The sequence below is a fragment of the Budorcas taxicolor genome, chromosome 14 (genome assembly GCF_023091745.1).
Source record: "Budorcas taxicolor isolate Tak-1 chromosome 14, Takin1.1, whole genome shotgun sequence".
Classification (NCBI taxonomy): domain Eukaryota; kingdom Metazoa; phylum Chordata; class Mammalia; order Artiodactyla; family Bovidae; genus Budorcas; species Budorcas taxicolor.
Window position 1 is genome coordinate 62285229 of NC_068923.1, and position 15270 is coordinate 62300498.

Here is a 15270-nt window from a genome sequence, read left to right on the forward strand (position 1 = left end):
GACTCATAGTGCTAAATGTGTACAAGAACTTTGAAGACTCATTTTTTTTTTTCATTTTACATTTCCTTTCTCTTACAGGAAAAAGCTGATTACATCTTATTGCATAGCCACTGTTGTGCCATGTTGCAGTGTTTGAAATGATGTAATAGGACTTAACTCTTCTATTATATTTAACATTTTACTTTCTATTTATTTCTTTTTAATTAATTTTTTAAAAATTGGGGTCTAATTACTTTATAATATTGTGGTGGTTTTTGCCATACATTAACATGAATCAGCCAACGGTGTACATGTGTCCCCCGGTCCTGAAACCCCCTCCCACCTCCCTCCCCATCCCATCCCTCTGGGTCATCCCAGTGCACCAGCTTTGAATGCCCTGTTTCATGCATTAAACTTGGACTGGCCATCTATTTCATATATGGTAATATGCATGTTTCAATGCTATTCTCTCAAATCATCCCACCCTCGCCTTCTCCCACAGAGTCCCAAAATCTATTCTTTATATCTGCGTCTCTTTTGCTGTCTCTTATATAGGGTCATCATTACCATCTTTCTAAATTCCATATACGTGCGTTAATATACTGTATTGTTGTTTTTCTTTCTGACTTACTTCACTCTGTATAATGGGCTCCAGTTTCACCCACCTCATTATAATTGACTCAAATGCATTCTTTTTGATAGCTGAATAATATTCCATTGTGTATATGTACCACAGCTTTTTTATCCATTTGTCTGCCGATGGACATATACGTTGCTTCCATGTCCTAGCTATTGTAAAGTGAAAGTGAAGTCGCTCAGTCGTGTCCGACTCTTTGCAACCTCATGGACTGTAGCCCACCATGCTCCTCTGTCCATGGGATTTTCCAGGCAAGAGTACTGGAGTGGGTTGCCATTTCCTTCTCCAGAGGATCTTCCCGACCCAAGGATAGAACCCAGGTCTCCCGCATTGTAAGCAAGACGCCTTACCATCTGAGCCACCAGGGAAGTCCTAGCTAGTGTAAACACTGCTGCAATGAACATTGGGGTACATGCGTCTCTTTCAATTCTGGTTTCCTCTGTGTGTATGCCAAGCAGTGGGATCCCTGGGTCATACAGCAGTTCTATTGCCAGGTTTTAAGGAATCTCCACACTGTTCTCCATAGTGGCTGTACTAGTTTGCATTCCCACCAACAGTGTAAGAGAGTTGCCTTTTCTCCACACCCTCTCCAAGATGTATTGTTTGTAAACTTTTTGATAGAAGCCATTCTGACCGGCGTGAGATGGTATCTCACTGTGGTTTTGATTTGCATTTCTTAGAGTGATGTTGAGCATCTTTTCATGTGTTTGTTAGCCATCTGTACATGGAGCATTCTTTCAAGGGCCTTAACACTTGGTTTAGCTCTGCTATTTATGAGCCATGTAATCCTGGAGCCCATCATATGACCACATAAGGTTTTAATTCTTTTCAGCTATTAAATAAGGGGTCATACAGTGTGAAGTAAATCAAAAAGAGAAAAATAAATATCATATATAAATGCATGTATGTGGAATCTAGAAAAATGATACTGAAGAACCTATTTACAAAACAGAATTAGAGACATGAATGTAAAGAACAAATGTGTGAACATCAGGAGGGAAAGCTGGGGTGGGATGAATTGGGAGATTGACGTTGACATATATACACTACTATGTATAAAACAAATAATTAATGAGAATGTACTGGTTAGCACATAAATGGGAAGGAAATTCAAAAAAGAGAGGATATATATATATACATATATATATATATATATGTATAGCTTATTCACTTTACCAAACAGCAGAAAATAATACTACATTGTAAAGCAACTATATTCCAATAAAATTTTTTGAAAAAAGATGGGTTGGGGCTTTAATAATTCACTTGTCCCTTTTCTCCTAAACATCCTGGAACCAAATTATCTATATAAGGATGAGAACTTTATTTACTTTGTTTTGCTTTTACCTTTTAAACTCTAGAACAGCAAAATAACATATATTTAGCATAACTTCCTCTAAACTTATCTCAGGTGTGTCAACTGAGCTCCCAATGGTATTCCAGCCCAATCTATCTATCCCTCAGAAATTGTAAGTAAGTGTTATGTTAGATCACATTACCTAAGTTACCCAAGCCAACTATACTACTTCAGAATTTTTCATCACATTTTCAATTACTTGCTCTGTATCTGTATTTTCTGCTAGATTATAAACTTGGTAGAAGCCAAGTGTGTGCTTGCTGTTCATTATTATATTCTCAGCACTTAATGCCTGGTGCATAGTAGTTACTCAATACATGTGTGTGTGCTAAGTTGCTTTAGTCGTGTCCAACTCCTTTCGACCCTATGGACTGCAGCCCACCAGGCTCCACTGTCCATGGGATTCTCCAGGCAAGAATCCTGGAGTAAGTTGCCATGCCCTCCTCCACAGGATCTTCCTGAGTAGGGATCAAACCCGAGTCTCTTACATTTCCTGCACTGGCAGGAGGGTTCTTTATCATTAGCGCCACTTGGGAAGCTTTTACTCAATACACATTGGATAAATAAATACTTGAATGAATGCTTTTATAAATGAAAGGGATGTGCTGTGCTAAGTCACTTCAGTCATGTCCGATTCTTTGCTGACCCTATGGACTGTAGCCTGCCAGGACCCTCTGATCATGGGATTCTCCAGGCAAGACTGCTGGAGTAGGTTGCCATGCTCTTCTCCAGGGGATCTTCCTGACCCAGGGATCGAACCCATGTCGTTTACATCTCTTGCATTAGCAGTAGTGCTCTTTACCACTAGCGCCACAGCCAGCTCCCGATGAAAGGAATAAACATCTAAAATCCAGTAAGAGTTAATAGTCCTAATCTAAAATTAAAAAAAAAAATTGCCGGCTTTTGTTATTTAAAGCCCTTCAGAAATAATCATCACATGCATCTAGAATGACTGAGACTCTGGTTGTTTTGATGAAAATCTTAAAGAGATAAGGGAATATTTATCTCAGTAGTTTTGACTTTCTGCCTGACTATTATCAATCTCAGTGGCTCTCCTGTGTCACTTAAAGTTCAGAACACAATCTCCATCTGATTATCCCTCTGCTACCTAAAGGCCAATGTGATGGCATCTTTAGCATCTTATTGCCCCAGGTACCATTTTAAAGACAGTCTCAGTTCAATCACTAACGACTACAGTGATTTAAAGTTAATTTGCCTTCATGACCTATTTATGTCAACTGAGGTCATTAACTCTCCTTTTTGACATGGCTTGGGTTGGTAATGCGACATTCTTCTGACATATGAACTGTCCTGAGGAAGTCTGTTAGCTAATTTCCTATTCATGTTTGCAAGTTACTATATTGTCATCGAGGAATTATTAATCCTTCACTTTTCTAGCATATATAATCATGAAATAGTTCTCTGTCCTGGTGAGGTTATTTTGTTCATTCATTCACAGAGCAGCTTTTAAGCGCCTGCAATGTGCCAGGCACTACAGGAACATTAGGCATGATTATCTAATTTCTGTCTTCCAAGATTCCCTGTTCAAATGTCCAGGGGGAAGTTTGGTTATACAGTCAACTGGTCACTACTATACACTTGCTGACTGAAAGTCATACTGAAGTCATACTGAAAGTTGATCTAGAGTACTCTGGAGAACATGGGAAGAATACATGGCAAAATTGGGGAAGAGAACACTAAAAGTTTCTAAAGGAAGTAGAATCTGAGAAGCAAGTAAGATTTTTGTCTCTTGCTATCTCTTTCAATCTATGCTCTAAGAGTTTAATCTACCTTGCCAAACAGCTCACTGAGGTGTTTTCTTTAAGTAAATAATTCCTTTTGTAAAAATATTCTCATGTTCGTTATCAAATTCATTCTTTAAGAGGCTGGGGGGTGTGCATGCTCAGTCGTGTCAGACTCTTTTGCACCCCCGTGGACTGTAGCCTGCCAGGATCCTCTGTCTGTGGAATTTTCTCGGCAAGAATACTTGAATGATTTGCCATTTCCTCCTCCAGGGGATATTCCCAATCCAGGGATGGAACCTGCATTTCTTGAGTTTCTTGCCTTGGGAGGCAGATTCTTTCCCACTAGTGCTTTTATGAGGCTACTCATTAATAATTGAATAATAAGGAAGTAGAGAAGAAGGGGTTTAAGTTGAATTTAATAGAGAAACTGTGTGTATATATGTGTGTGTGCCTTAAGTATATAAAAAAGTGACAGCCAAAAGCTAAAAGAAGAAGTACACATGGCATATTTTAGGAAAGAATGAGTAGACTAATGTTTGGAAAAAAATATTTGTAGGAGTAAGTGAGGATGAAGTTTTAAAAGTCAGTATGGGCTAGTTTCTTCAAAGGTTTGACTATCAGACTTCAGAGTCTGGATTTTATATGGAGGCATGTGGACTTATTTTTGAATGAAGTATTATATTCCCCATCCCATCTGGGCTGAAACTCAAGGCCCTTTATATGCATATGAGGTCTTTTATGATTTTTCCAGTTTTATCTTATCTATAGAGGCACCAACACATCACTTGGTTTCATAATTACAAACCTTTTCATATGCACATGTGCTTACCACCTTGAAAATTAATGGATTCTTATTCAGAGTCTTGTTTGTAATGCCTCTGTGAATATTTCATTGCTCCTGCTTTTCCTCTGGGCTTTCCTTGTGACTCAGCTGGTAAAGAATCCTCGTGCAATGCAGGAGACCTGGGTTTGATCCCTGAGTTGGGAAGATCCTCTTGAGAAGGGAAAGGCTATCCACTCTAGTATTCTGGCCTGGAGAATTCCATAAACTATCTAGTTCATGGGGTCACAAAGAGTCAGACATGACTGAGTGACTTTCACTGAGCTCTTCCTCCTCATCTGCCATAAAACCAATTATTTTTATCTTGTTTATTATCTTTATACAATATAATATACTATTATATTCACTTTTGCATACATATTGTCCCTAATAGACTATAAGATATAGGAGGCCAAATATTCTTCCTTCTCCCTCCTCCTTTTCTTCTTCCCCCTCCTATTGTCCTTCCTCTTCCCTCCTTCTTTTTCTTCTCATTTCCTTCTTTGGTTTTGACACCTCAGAATTTTAACTGAATGCAATCTCATAGATGTGAACGCCTATTTGTTACAATCTTAGAGCAGTGCTACAATTAAAAAGAAAAACCTATAGTATAGCCAAAAATAACAAATCTTTTACATGCATTTCTGAGCTCAAAGAAGACTCGTATATAATCCACCACATGTTATAATATCCTCTTCTTTCCTTCCTGATATTTTCAAAGCGCACGGATACTTATAGATGCTCTTTCCTCAAACCACTCCAGAGAAACATTAAAAGGGTATTGGACCATTTTTAGCGCTGTGTGTCAATTTGTGTCTGCCTGTCTGTGCATGCACATGGATTTTTATTAATATCTGATAATATGAGAAGGTGCTGGAAGAACTCAGAAGAGGTGAAATCATGGTTTAAAGAAGTGATGGGGCAGATTTTGCTGAGGCATATAGGCAAGTGGAAGATATTACAGGAACCCAGAAACAGAAAGTGCAATTCTAAGGTAGAGAACAAAGAATATTCAGATATGTAGATGAAAATGTGTGAAGTGGCTGGGTGCTTTTGAAAATTAGATAAATTAATTCAACACTGCTATTTAAACTGAATTGTTTCCAGTGTGACTCAAAGGGAATGTGGTAATAAATAATTATAGCAGAGAGTTAAGACCATGAGATTAGACCTAGCAGATTTGCCTAGTTAGTCAATGTGTTGATGTCAGTACAGATACAGAAGCTTATGGTCTCTTCGTTGCTCAAATTCTGTGACCCTTAACAACAGACAGATCTCTAAGTCTAAACTTTAAAAATTAATCACAAACACCTTATGCCAGGATGTGAGTGGGATGGACCTAAATTTCCAAGTGATTCAGCAAACATCAAAGCCACATAAGGTTTGCATCTTGTCCAATTATCTTTCTTTAAAGTCTCAATGCTTTATTCATGTACTTAGATTTCCCAGAAAGAATACAGGCTGCCACAAATATTTTTTAAATAAGTGTGTATCAAATGTTTCATGGTGTATACTTACACTAAAAGTTTGTCTCTTGTTTATCTGAAATTAAAATTTAACTGGAAAACCTGTACCTTTATTTGCTTAATCAGACAAGCTTAAATAACCTCTGTGGATATTTCACAAATATGAGTATGTAGTATTTAATAAAGCAATTCATATGCCCAGTCAGTTTTTTTTTAATTTAATTCAAAATGAATTTACATAACTTCTTTTCATATCCCATCCCCCACCTCAGACATGCACCTACTAATTGAGGGGGGAAAAGTCTACCATGAATTTTAAGGACTTTTAGTAAAAATGTGTAGCCTCTCTTTGCTAACGTCTTTCCTTGTTTGATGGATGTGAATATTCTTTAAAATAACTTCAATTATATAACATTTTAACAAAAACAACAATGAAAATCTGACATAACAATCTAGTTTTAAATAATCTCTTTTCCTGAAATCTACTGTCTGTTATTCAAAGCAGCTTTCTTCAAACAGAACTGGATCACATGCAGAAAAATAGATAACTATTATGTGTCTGCAGGGAGTTTTTAAAAAAGCATGCTTTGTATTAAGGATAGTTTTGATGTATTATTCAAATATTTGACTTAGATAAATAAAAGATATGAACATGGAATTCTTCAAATTAATACATTTCTTAGGAAAACATCCCCAACTGAAACTTTAGATTTGGGTAGGGAGTAATTCAATGTCCCCCTGTAATTTCTTATTGTCGGAGGGCTAAACAATTTTGCCAGGAAACAGTTTAGAGTAAATGCAATTTCCCCCAGTTTCGTACATGGAGTCTCACCAAATTAGTTTCAAAAATGGAAGTGCAACATTTTGAAAACAGGCCATGAGGAGAATTTCAACCATCTATCCTTGGTTGAGAAGATCTTTACAACTAGATAGATGCCTTTATTTTTCTGTGTTTATTAATTTATTATTGTTTTGTAATGTGAAATATTACAAGAATTATAAAAATAGACCCTGTTATTGTTTTCTGGATAAAGTTTCTATATGTAGAAAGGAATTATATTATTCTTAAGTTGATAGCTAGTTGTATAGTTAATGGGGAAATCTGTTATTTGTATGACAGAATAAGAATACCCATTTTATTTCTCTACCTCTAGTGAAAGGTTCTACATTTTCATTAAAAAAAAAATGCAAGAGCCTAGATTATTCTTTGATAAAGCTTTTTCAGACGCTCACAAAAGTGCTTCTATAATTGTAAAATAAAGTTAATACATGAAAAGGTATTTTATAATTGCCTTTACACTGTTCTAAGAACATTCATATGACTTGGAAGGTAATGATAAGACATACAATTAGGTAGCAGCTATAAATGGAGATGGGCTGGCATACAGTAGACACTTGAGAAATGTTGATAAAAATGAATAAATGAATGATTATGCTGACTTTTCTAATATATGTAAAAATAGGGAAAACATTTTCATTATTTACAAACTCTCCTTTTAACAAGGATTGAGGGACTTCCCTGGTGGTCCAGTGGCTAGGACTCTGCACTCTCAATTCAGGGGGACCAGGTTTGATTCCTGGTGCAGAAGCTAGGTCCTACACACTGCAACTTAAACAAAAAAGATCCTACCAGCTGCAAGGAAGATTGAAGATCTGTATGCCACAACTAAGACCTGGCAAAGCCAAATAAAAAAATTTAAAAATAAAATAAAAAGGAATGGATAATATGATAAATCTAAATACAAAATTAAAAATAAGTAAATAAAATAAAAAAGGAATGAATAATTTGACAAACTACTTGCAATAAAGACTACTTGGTAAACTAACAGGGGAAGTGATTGAAAAAAAATACTTGCAGGCGATTGTTTTCTTGAATAGAGTACACAAGTTGAAGGTAGACATGAAAATGCTTAGGATGATGTAGGGGGTTTTGATAGAAAACTGGAGAAAGGAAAGAGGAAGAGTGAAAAAATGGCAGTAGAGGGCAATAGAAATATTTAAGTGAAATTTTTATTATTACCATTGTATAAAACAAGCTATTTTCTGCACTTCCTTATGAAATTTTCTACAAAACATTTGCACTTCTGTTAAAGTATGGAGTTGGATCTATCCTGGAAATTGGTCAAGTGCTAAATATAGGAATTGGGTAAGTAGTGATACCCAATGGTCATGAAGGACCCATATACCCAGAAAGGAGGCAAATCTCTTTATTCACTTCTTTGCTCAGAATCCATCAATGGCTGTCTATAATCCACAGCAAGATTTTTCAAATTAGGTGGAAAGGAGGGGATGCTGTATCAATCATCTGAGACATTTTTCAAAACACATATGGTAACCATGTGTATTTAGAAAAGGGTTCCCAAGTGAATCCCCTGTTTTTTCCCCAGAGCCTTTGTCCATTTGTGAATGACTGACATAAAAGATAAAATAAAAATTACAATTTTACAGAAGGCTGTCAAGATGTAGTCTATACTTTTCTGTTTAACATTACCTGGCCATTCCTTCTTCAAGCTTTATAAGCTGGAAATGAGAAACAACCTATATTTGGTGTCCAGCTCTGTCTTTTTGCTTGCATTTGTAAATGCTGTTCACTGCTTTTGGAATATCCCTTTCCCTACTACCTCTCCTGGTCAATGTCTGCTGCTGCTACTGCTAAGTCACTTCAGTCGTGTCTGACTCTGTGTGACCCCATAGACAGCAGCCCACCAGGCTCCCCCATCTCTGGGATTCTGCAGGCAAGAACACTGGCGTGGGTTGCCATTTACTTCTCCAATACCTCTCCTGATCAATGTCTACTTTTCTGCAAATATCAAGCTCTCTGCTCCTGTAATACTTTGTAAATTCCTTACTAGTTGTACATGCTATTTGCATATCTAATTGTCTAAGCTTTGACAATTAGGGCTGAGACTATGTCTTTATTGTTGTACTCTTGAGGACACTGTAAGATCAATTACATAGGTTCTTTTACTTAGAGTTAGAATTTCTTGTTTTTTTATTATTTATTATCCCAGAGTTTGCTCAGACTCATGTCCATTGAGTCAGTGATGCCACCCAACTATCTCATCCTCTGCCATCCCTCTTTCCTCTTGCCTTCTATCTTTCCCAGCATCAGGATCTTTTCCAATGAGTCTGCTCTTCTCATCAGGTGGCCAAAGTATTAGAGCTTCAGCATCAGTCCTTCTAAAGAATATTCAGGGTTGATTTCCTTTAGGATTGATTTGTTTGATCTCCTTGCTGTCCAAGGGACTCTCAAGAGTCTTCTCTAGAACCACAGTTTGAAAGCGTCATTTCTTCTTGTCATAGCTTTTCTCCAAGGAGCAAACGTCTTTTAATTTCATGACTGCAGTCATTGTCCACAGTGCTTTTGGAGCCCAAGAAAAGAAAGCCACCTTAGAGAAGACTTTTCTTGCAGACACTGAGAATCCATAATTCTTTTTGCCATAAAAGAGAACCAACAACTTGATATATGAGAGGAGAGGGAAATTGGGTCATGAGAAAAAAATAATTGAAATATTATATTTGCAAAGTATTGGAAATGATTCAGTATGAGAGAAAAGAAAAGAAAATGGTATGAGGAGGAGACAAGAGAAGCATAAGAATGAAAAATAATGAATAATTTTAGAAGTTTGCCTTTAGAGAATACAGGATTGAGCCACCTAGATGGATGGTCTGTGTTCAACCTCAAAGCCTAATTTACTGTGAGGAAATGCTACTTCAGGCATATCATGAACTTGAAATTAAGATGCTGCATATTCCAGCCACAATAACCTTGTAGACAGGACTTGGGTGAACTGAAAGATCTTGGTAAATTGTCCTACTATCAGCATGCTAAGTTGTGTCTGACTCTTTGTGACGCCATGAACTGTAGCCTGCCAGGCTCCTCTGTCCATGGGATTCTCCAGGCAAGAATGATGGAGTGGGTTGCTATCCCCTGCTCCTGGGGATCTTCCTGACCCAGGGATCAAACCTGATTCTCTTGTGGCTCCTGCATTGCAGGCAGATTCTTTACTGCTGAGCCACTGGGGAAGCCCACTCTTAGCAGTTCAGGCCTATAAATTGATGGAAGAACTCAAATTATATACAGCCCTGGAGTAAGAGGCTCTGCTGCCAATATCCTGAAAGCTGGATATTAGGACTACACTGTCATAGACAGTCATGGTATGTTCCTCAGTCACCAATTACTATTTTTATAATAGAAAGAAATTTTACTGGACTTTGGCTTTGGTTACAAATTATCCTCAATTGACATGAAATTTTTCAGTCGAGGACAAAGAATGTACTAAATTGCCTCAGTGATATATTTCATTGTAGTGTACCTGGATGTTGCCAGTCCTAAGCGAAATATTTGGGACTGTCGTAGCTCCTGATTTCAACAGTGATGCCATGTGTTGTCACATTAATGACTCCAATCACATCTATCCCTCTGGTGGATAGATTACATTCTTTTTTTCCTGCATACTGACAGTGACCAGGACTTAGTAAGCACTCCCAGGGAATTATTGGATATATCACAGAAAACAATAGGAAGAACCAAAATTTATCTAAGATGGTATCTTAGCACTTTTAGTTGCCTCATTATGCAGAAGCGAGACCTCATTTTATATCCACATTGAAGAAATAGGACATATAGGTTATGCATCCCTGTGTGCTAAGTTGCTTCAGTCGTGTCCAACTCTTTGCGACTCTGTGGACTATAGGCCACCTGGCTCATCTGTCCATGGGATTCTCCAGGCAGGAGTACTGGGGTGTATTGCCGTGCCCTCCTCTAAGGGATCTTCCCAACCCAGAGATGGAATCCATGTCTCTTACATCTCCTGCATTGGCGGGCAGATTCTTTACCACTAGTGCCATCTGGGAAGCCCCATATAGGTTATAGTCATTAATGTTTCACACAGTTCCCTGTGAAGTTCACCATCTATGTACATATATCAAGAGGCTGTAATGTTAAAATCCCATGTTTATTCTATTAATAGAATATATAGAACATTCTCATTTCATCCAAATACCTTATGAGTGTAGTGGCATTGGTGAAATATATATTATATTCTCTACTGTTCAAGCCAGAACAAGCGAAAATTTATAAGTTTGTAAAGAAGTAGTTGGAAGCCATTTAAACAATTACATTTTTGCTCCCTACTGTGTTGATTTATAATCTCAGTAGACATGGTGCCATGAATAGTCTGGGGACTAAGTGATATTTACAAGTTTGAATTATAAGTTTATAAACATATTCTTTATTTATGATATCTATCATATTTTCAGGATGGGAAAATAAGTCTTTTCATAGTGCTAATTCTCATAACCAAGTTTAGTTCTCCAATATGTTGAAGAGGCTACAAAACTATCTCTATCCTAATCTCAGAGAGATTGTATGGAGCTAATATGTTGCAAAAATGGTACTGTGTGGTTATATTCATCAGCTGGAGGAAGGATTATTGGACATTGAGTCTGAGATTTGAGTTCTGGTCTTGGTCCAGATTATAAGTACTTGAGCAAACTTTGGCAGGTCACTTCTCCTAGATTTCAATTTCCTGTACGTTAAATGAGGGTGTTAAACCCGAGAATCACTAAGGTTCTTTCCAGCTCTAATGAACTGAGGATGTATGTGATGTATCCATTTTATCCTGTTACATGCATTACTCTTAACTGGCTAATGTCCAGTGAAAGTCAGTGCTTTGCTAGACTCAACAGAGATTATTTTGATACATTACATTTCCTGGAAAGAACAATAGACTTCCATTAAAAAAAAAAAAAAGACAAAAAACAAATCATTGAATGGAGACCATTTCATGGAACAGAAGCATAATCTATTCTCTGGACTTTGTGTGATATTAACGGGTTATTGAAAACTAGCTAGTCCAGCAAGTATTTTTATGTATATCTTAGATTTCAATTATTTACTTTATGTATTGCTCCCTTGGCAAACTCCAGGGTTGTAGAAATCAATTCAGGAATTAATGGATAAAGATATTCTATTGATAGAAGACAAAGCAGTTTATGGTTGAATTCTCTAAGCTGCCTTCCAGAAGTTTACTTGAGTAGGAAGACTCTGATAGACAAAGATAAGAACTAAATTTGTCTTATGACATATTTAGAAATTACTGTTTTTCTTATCATCCCATCTGAGTTCTTCTTCTCAGCCAAGTTCACTTCTTCAATTTAGACTGAAACGTTTAGATATTTTTTTAAGTATTCAGTTTATTAAACTGTTAGTTTGATTTATTTTCATTATCTGTTCATAAAAAGATAATATTTCTTGCAGCCTCTATTGATATTTTTTGCATCATATATTATCCTTGAAGAACTTTAATCACTTTCTCAAAAACTACTATTAACTTTATTCAAGAAGCTCACAGGCATTTAGAAACAAGAAAATAACCTTGGACCTTAGTCAAATTATACAAAGAAGTTAAACTTTAGGGTATATGTCTTTATTGTGTTTGTTTATTTTTGTTCTTCTTTAAAACAGTGAATTGTGCCTTTCATTATACAGGAATGCGTACTATTGTGGTTTCATATATAATGTTAATTAGTTATCCATATACGTGTTGTATATACCCATGCTGACTGTTATTTGATGTACAGAATCAGAGCTGGTTGGAACTTTTAGATGAAAAGCTTAAGGCCACCCAACTTGAACCAGAAAAAAACTTCAGTAAATAGCTATCTGCTTTCACTTAGGAAATGTGCATTTGAGAATATGCATTTCAGTGAATTTTAAAAACAATTTGTTAATGCCTACTCCTTACAAAAACAAACACAAATTTTAGTGTGAAATTGTGAATTTGACTTTCACACAAACATTTCATGTAGTAAAAGGAATGACCTGTACCTTACAAAGATGGTTCAAGTTATAATATATATCCAAACTTATTCTTTATAGAAAATAAAGCCTTCTGCTTAATTAAGAAAGTCAGGGATGAATTAATCTGCAACTTTAACTATATCCACTTCTTCAAAAATGGTAGTATGTTAATCTCTCTAATTTTAAAATAATTTATTTTTCCTATCTTTCAGCTCAGATTTTTATATGTTATCATTTCAATAACTCTCTGCCATTATAAAAAAACACGTGTTTTTTTCTTTTGTCACACCTCCTAGCAAAACCCATTTTTCAAAACATCTGATTGCCAGCACAGGTACCACTGAGAATATCTGAGTATTACCAGAGAAGGCCACACCAGAGAGCACATTGTTTCCATTATTAATTTGGAACTATTGTGTTCAAATGGGGTTTGAATACTGCTTGACCATTCCTTTCATTTTTTTCTGGTGACATATCTAATCTGCTCTTTTCTGTGGCCATTTTTTACATTTTCCATCCTCCTTAAACATCCTAAGCACTATCTCCTCCTTGTTCTCAGCCGATAATACAGCCTCCTACAGACAATCCTTCCATTTGCCGCTGCCAAACTAGATACTTGCCCACATTTGCTTTGATCATTTCCTCCTCCACTCCGAGAAAACTAAGACCTTTTTACTTCTCTTTAATGATAATTTCTTCTCCAGGGTTGGAGCTTTGCATCCAATTACCTACCGCCTTTTCAGGAATGCACATTTCACTCTTGCTTTCTGTTTTGTATGTATCCATCCTCTCTTTCTCAAGAGAATCCTTCTCACTTTTAAACACTATAGAGGATCTTCAGTTTTAACAAATCAACCACATAGGACCTCACACTTACTTTCCCATTATACCTCTCTATCACTTTTCAGCCAATCTTCCAAAAATAATTATTTTTACTTGTGTTCACGTTTTCCTCAATTTTCACTCTCACTCCCACTCACTCTGATTTGGGTTTTACTCCCATCATTTCACCTGAACAACTTTGTTAAACTCATTTTTCTAAAACTGTCTGCCAAAAATATCTACATAAGGAAGTATCCATTAAAATAATGAAATCCAGGAATGTGGATGACTCATAAGATAAGTGAAAACTATTCCTGTAAAACCTAGTTGGAATTCAGAGACTGGAAAAAATGATGGAGACGGAGGGAAAAGGATGTGATGACCAGTGATGCTATTTCTCTGTCTCTGGCTAGTTAAGGTAATTATCATTAGAAAACCCACAACTGCCAATGGCTTAATTTTTTGCTTGTGTAAAGTTTGATACAGGTTGGACAACTCTTTTCCACTTTTATCTTTGTCATCGGAATAGGTCCTTTGAGAAAGTGACATATATTACTTCTGCTCACAACGTAGTCATTGTAAAGAGCCACATGTCTTCCACTGTATCTTCAAGGAGGCTGGGGATGTGGTGGAGGATGTGGCTATTTGGTGAGCACTAGTTTTCTTTGCCACAAAGACAGTCTTTAAGCAGAAAGAAAGTAGAGAAGGGAGAGAGGGGCACTTATCACCATATTTCAACAAAAAGTGCTTGTAACTTGAGTGTTTCTAATTGAGACATGCTAACCTCTTTGGCAGGAAAAAAGAACCAGAAGGGAGACGTAAGAGAAAAAGAAAGGCTAGTTTGAGTGAGAGAATGTTCAAAAGGAAAAATCTGAAATCTTGGATTAGAGCTATAGTGTAGACCTGTTCATACATTCTTGCTTCACCTCACATAGTGCTCACTGAAACATAAGCAAAAATTGGAAAGGGAAAGCACCAGAGTTATGCATGGATACCACATGTGTAAGCCTTCTCTGGTGGCTGAGTGGTAAAGAATCTGCTTGCCAAACAAGAGACTCAAGTCGATCCTTGGGTTGGGAAGATCCCCCGATAAAGGAAATGGCAACCCAGTCTTCTTGCCTGAGAAATCCATGCACAGAGGAGCCTGGCGGGCTATAGTCCATGGCGGTCACAAAAGGTCAGACATGCCTTAATGATTAAACAACGAAAACAACATATGCTGGTTTTGTCTTCTGGACCTCACTCACGCTTTGACTTTCTATACTTTTTCCTGTATTTCAAGGGCTGGAAATCTGTAATCTCTACTTCACAGCTCCCTTGTTGGTGGATTCTAGTGAGGATCTTCCATTAAGAGGTACTGACAGGAGAGAGATGAAAAGGCAAGAGGAAAGGAGAAACCACTTATTGTTCTATTATTTCTGTTTTGGCAAGGGCTATTTTGTGGATGACTGGGCTTCTTGCAATAAAGTTGTTTGCAAGAATATTGTTTTGGGCAAATGCAGTGACCAAATTAGCTTTAACAGTGGAACGTCTAATCGTAGCAGTAGCACTAGTGTCGCTCCAGTAATCTCAGTGGCAGCGCACTGATGGGCTCTGGGTAACCTTATTTTCTTCCATTTGCTTCTTCAGGCCTAGAGAT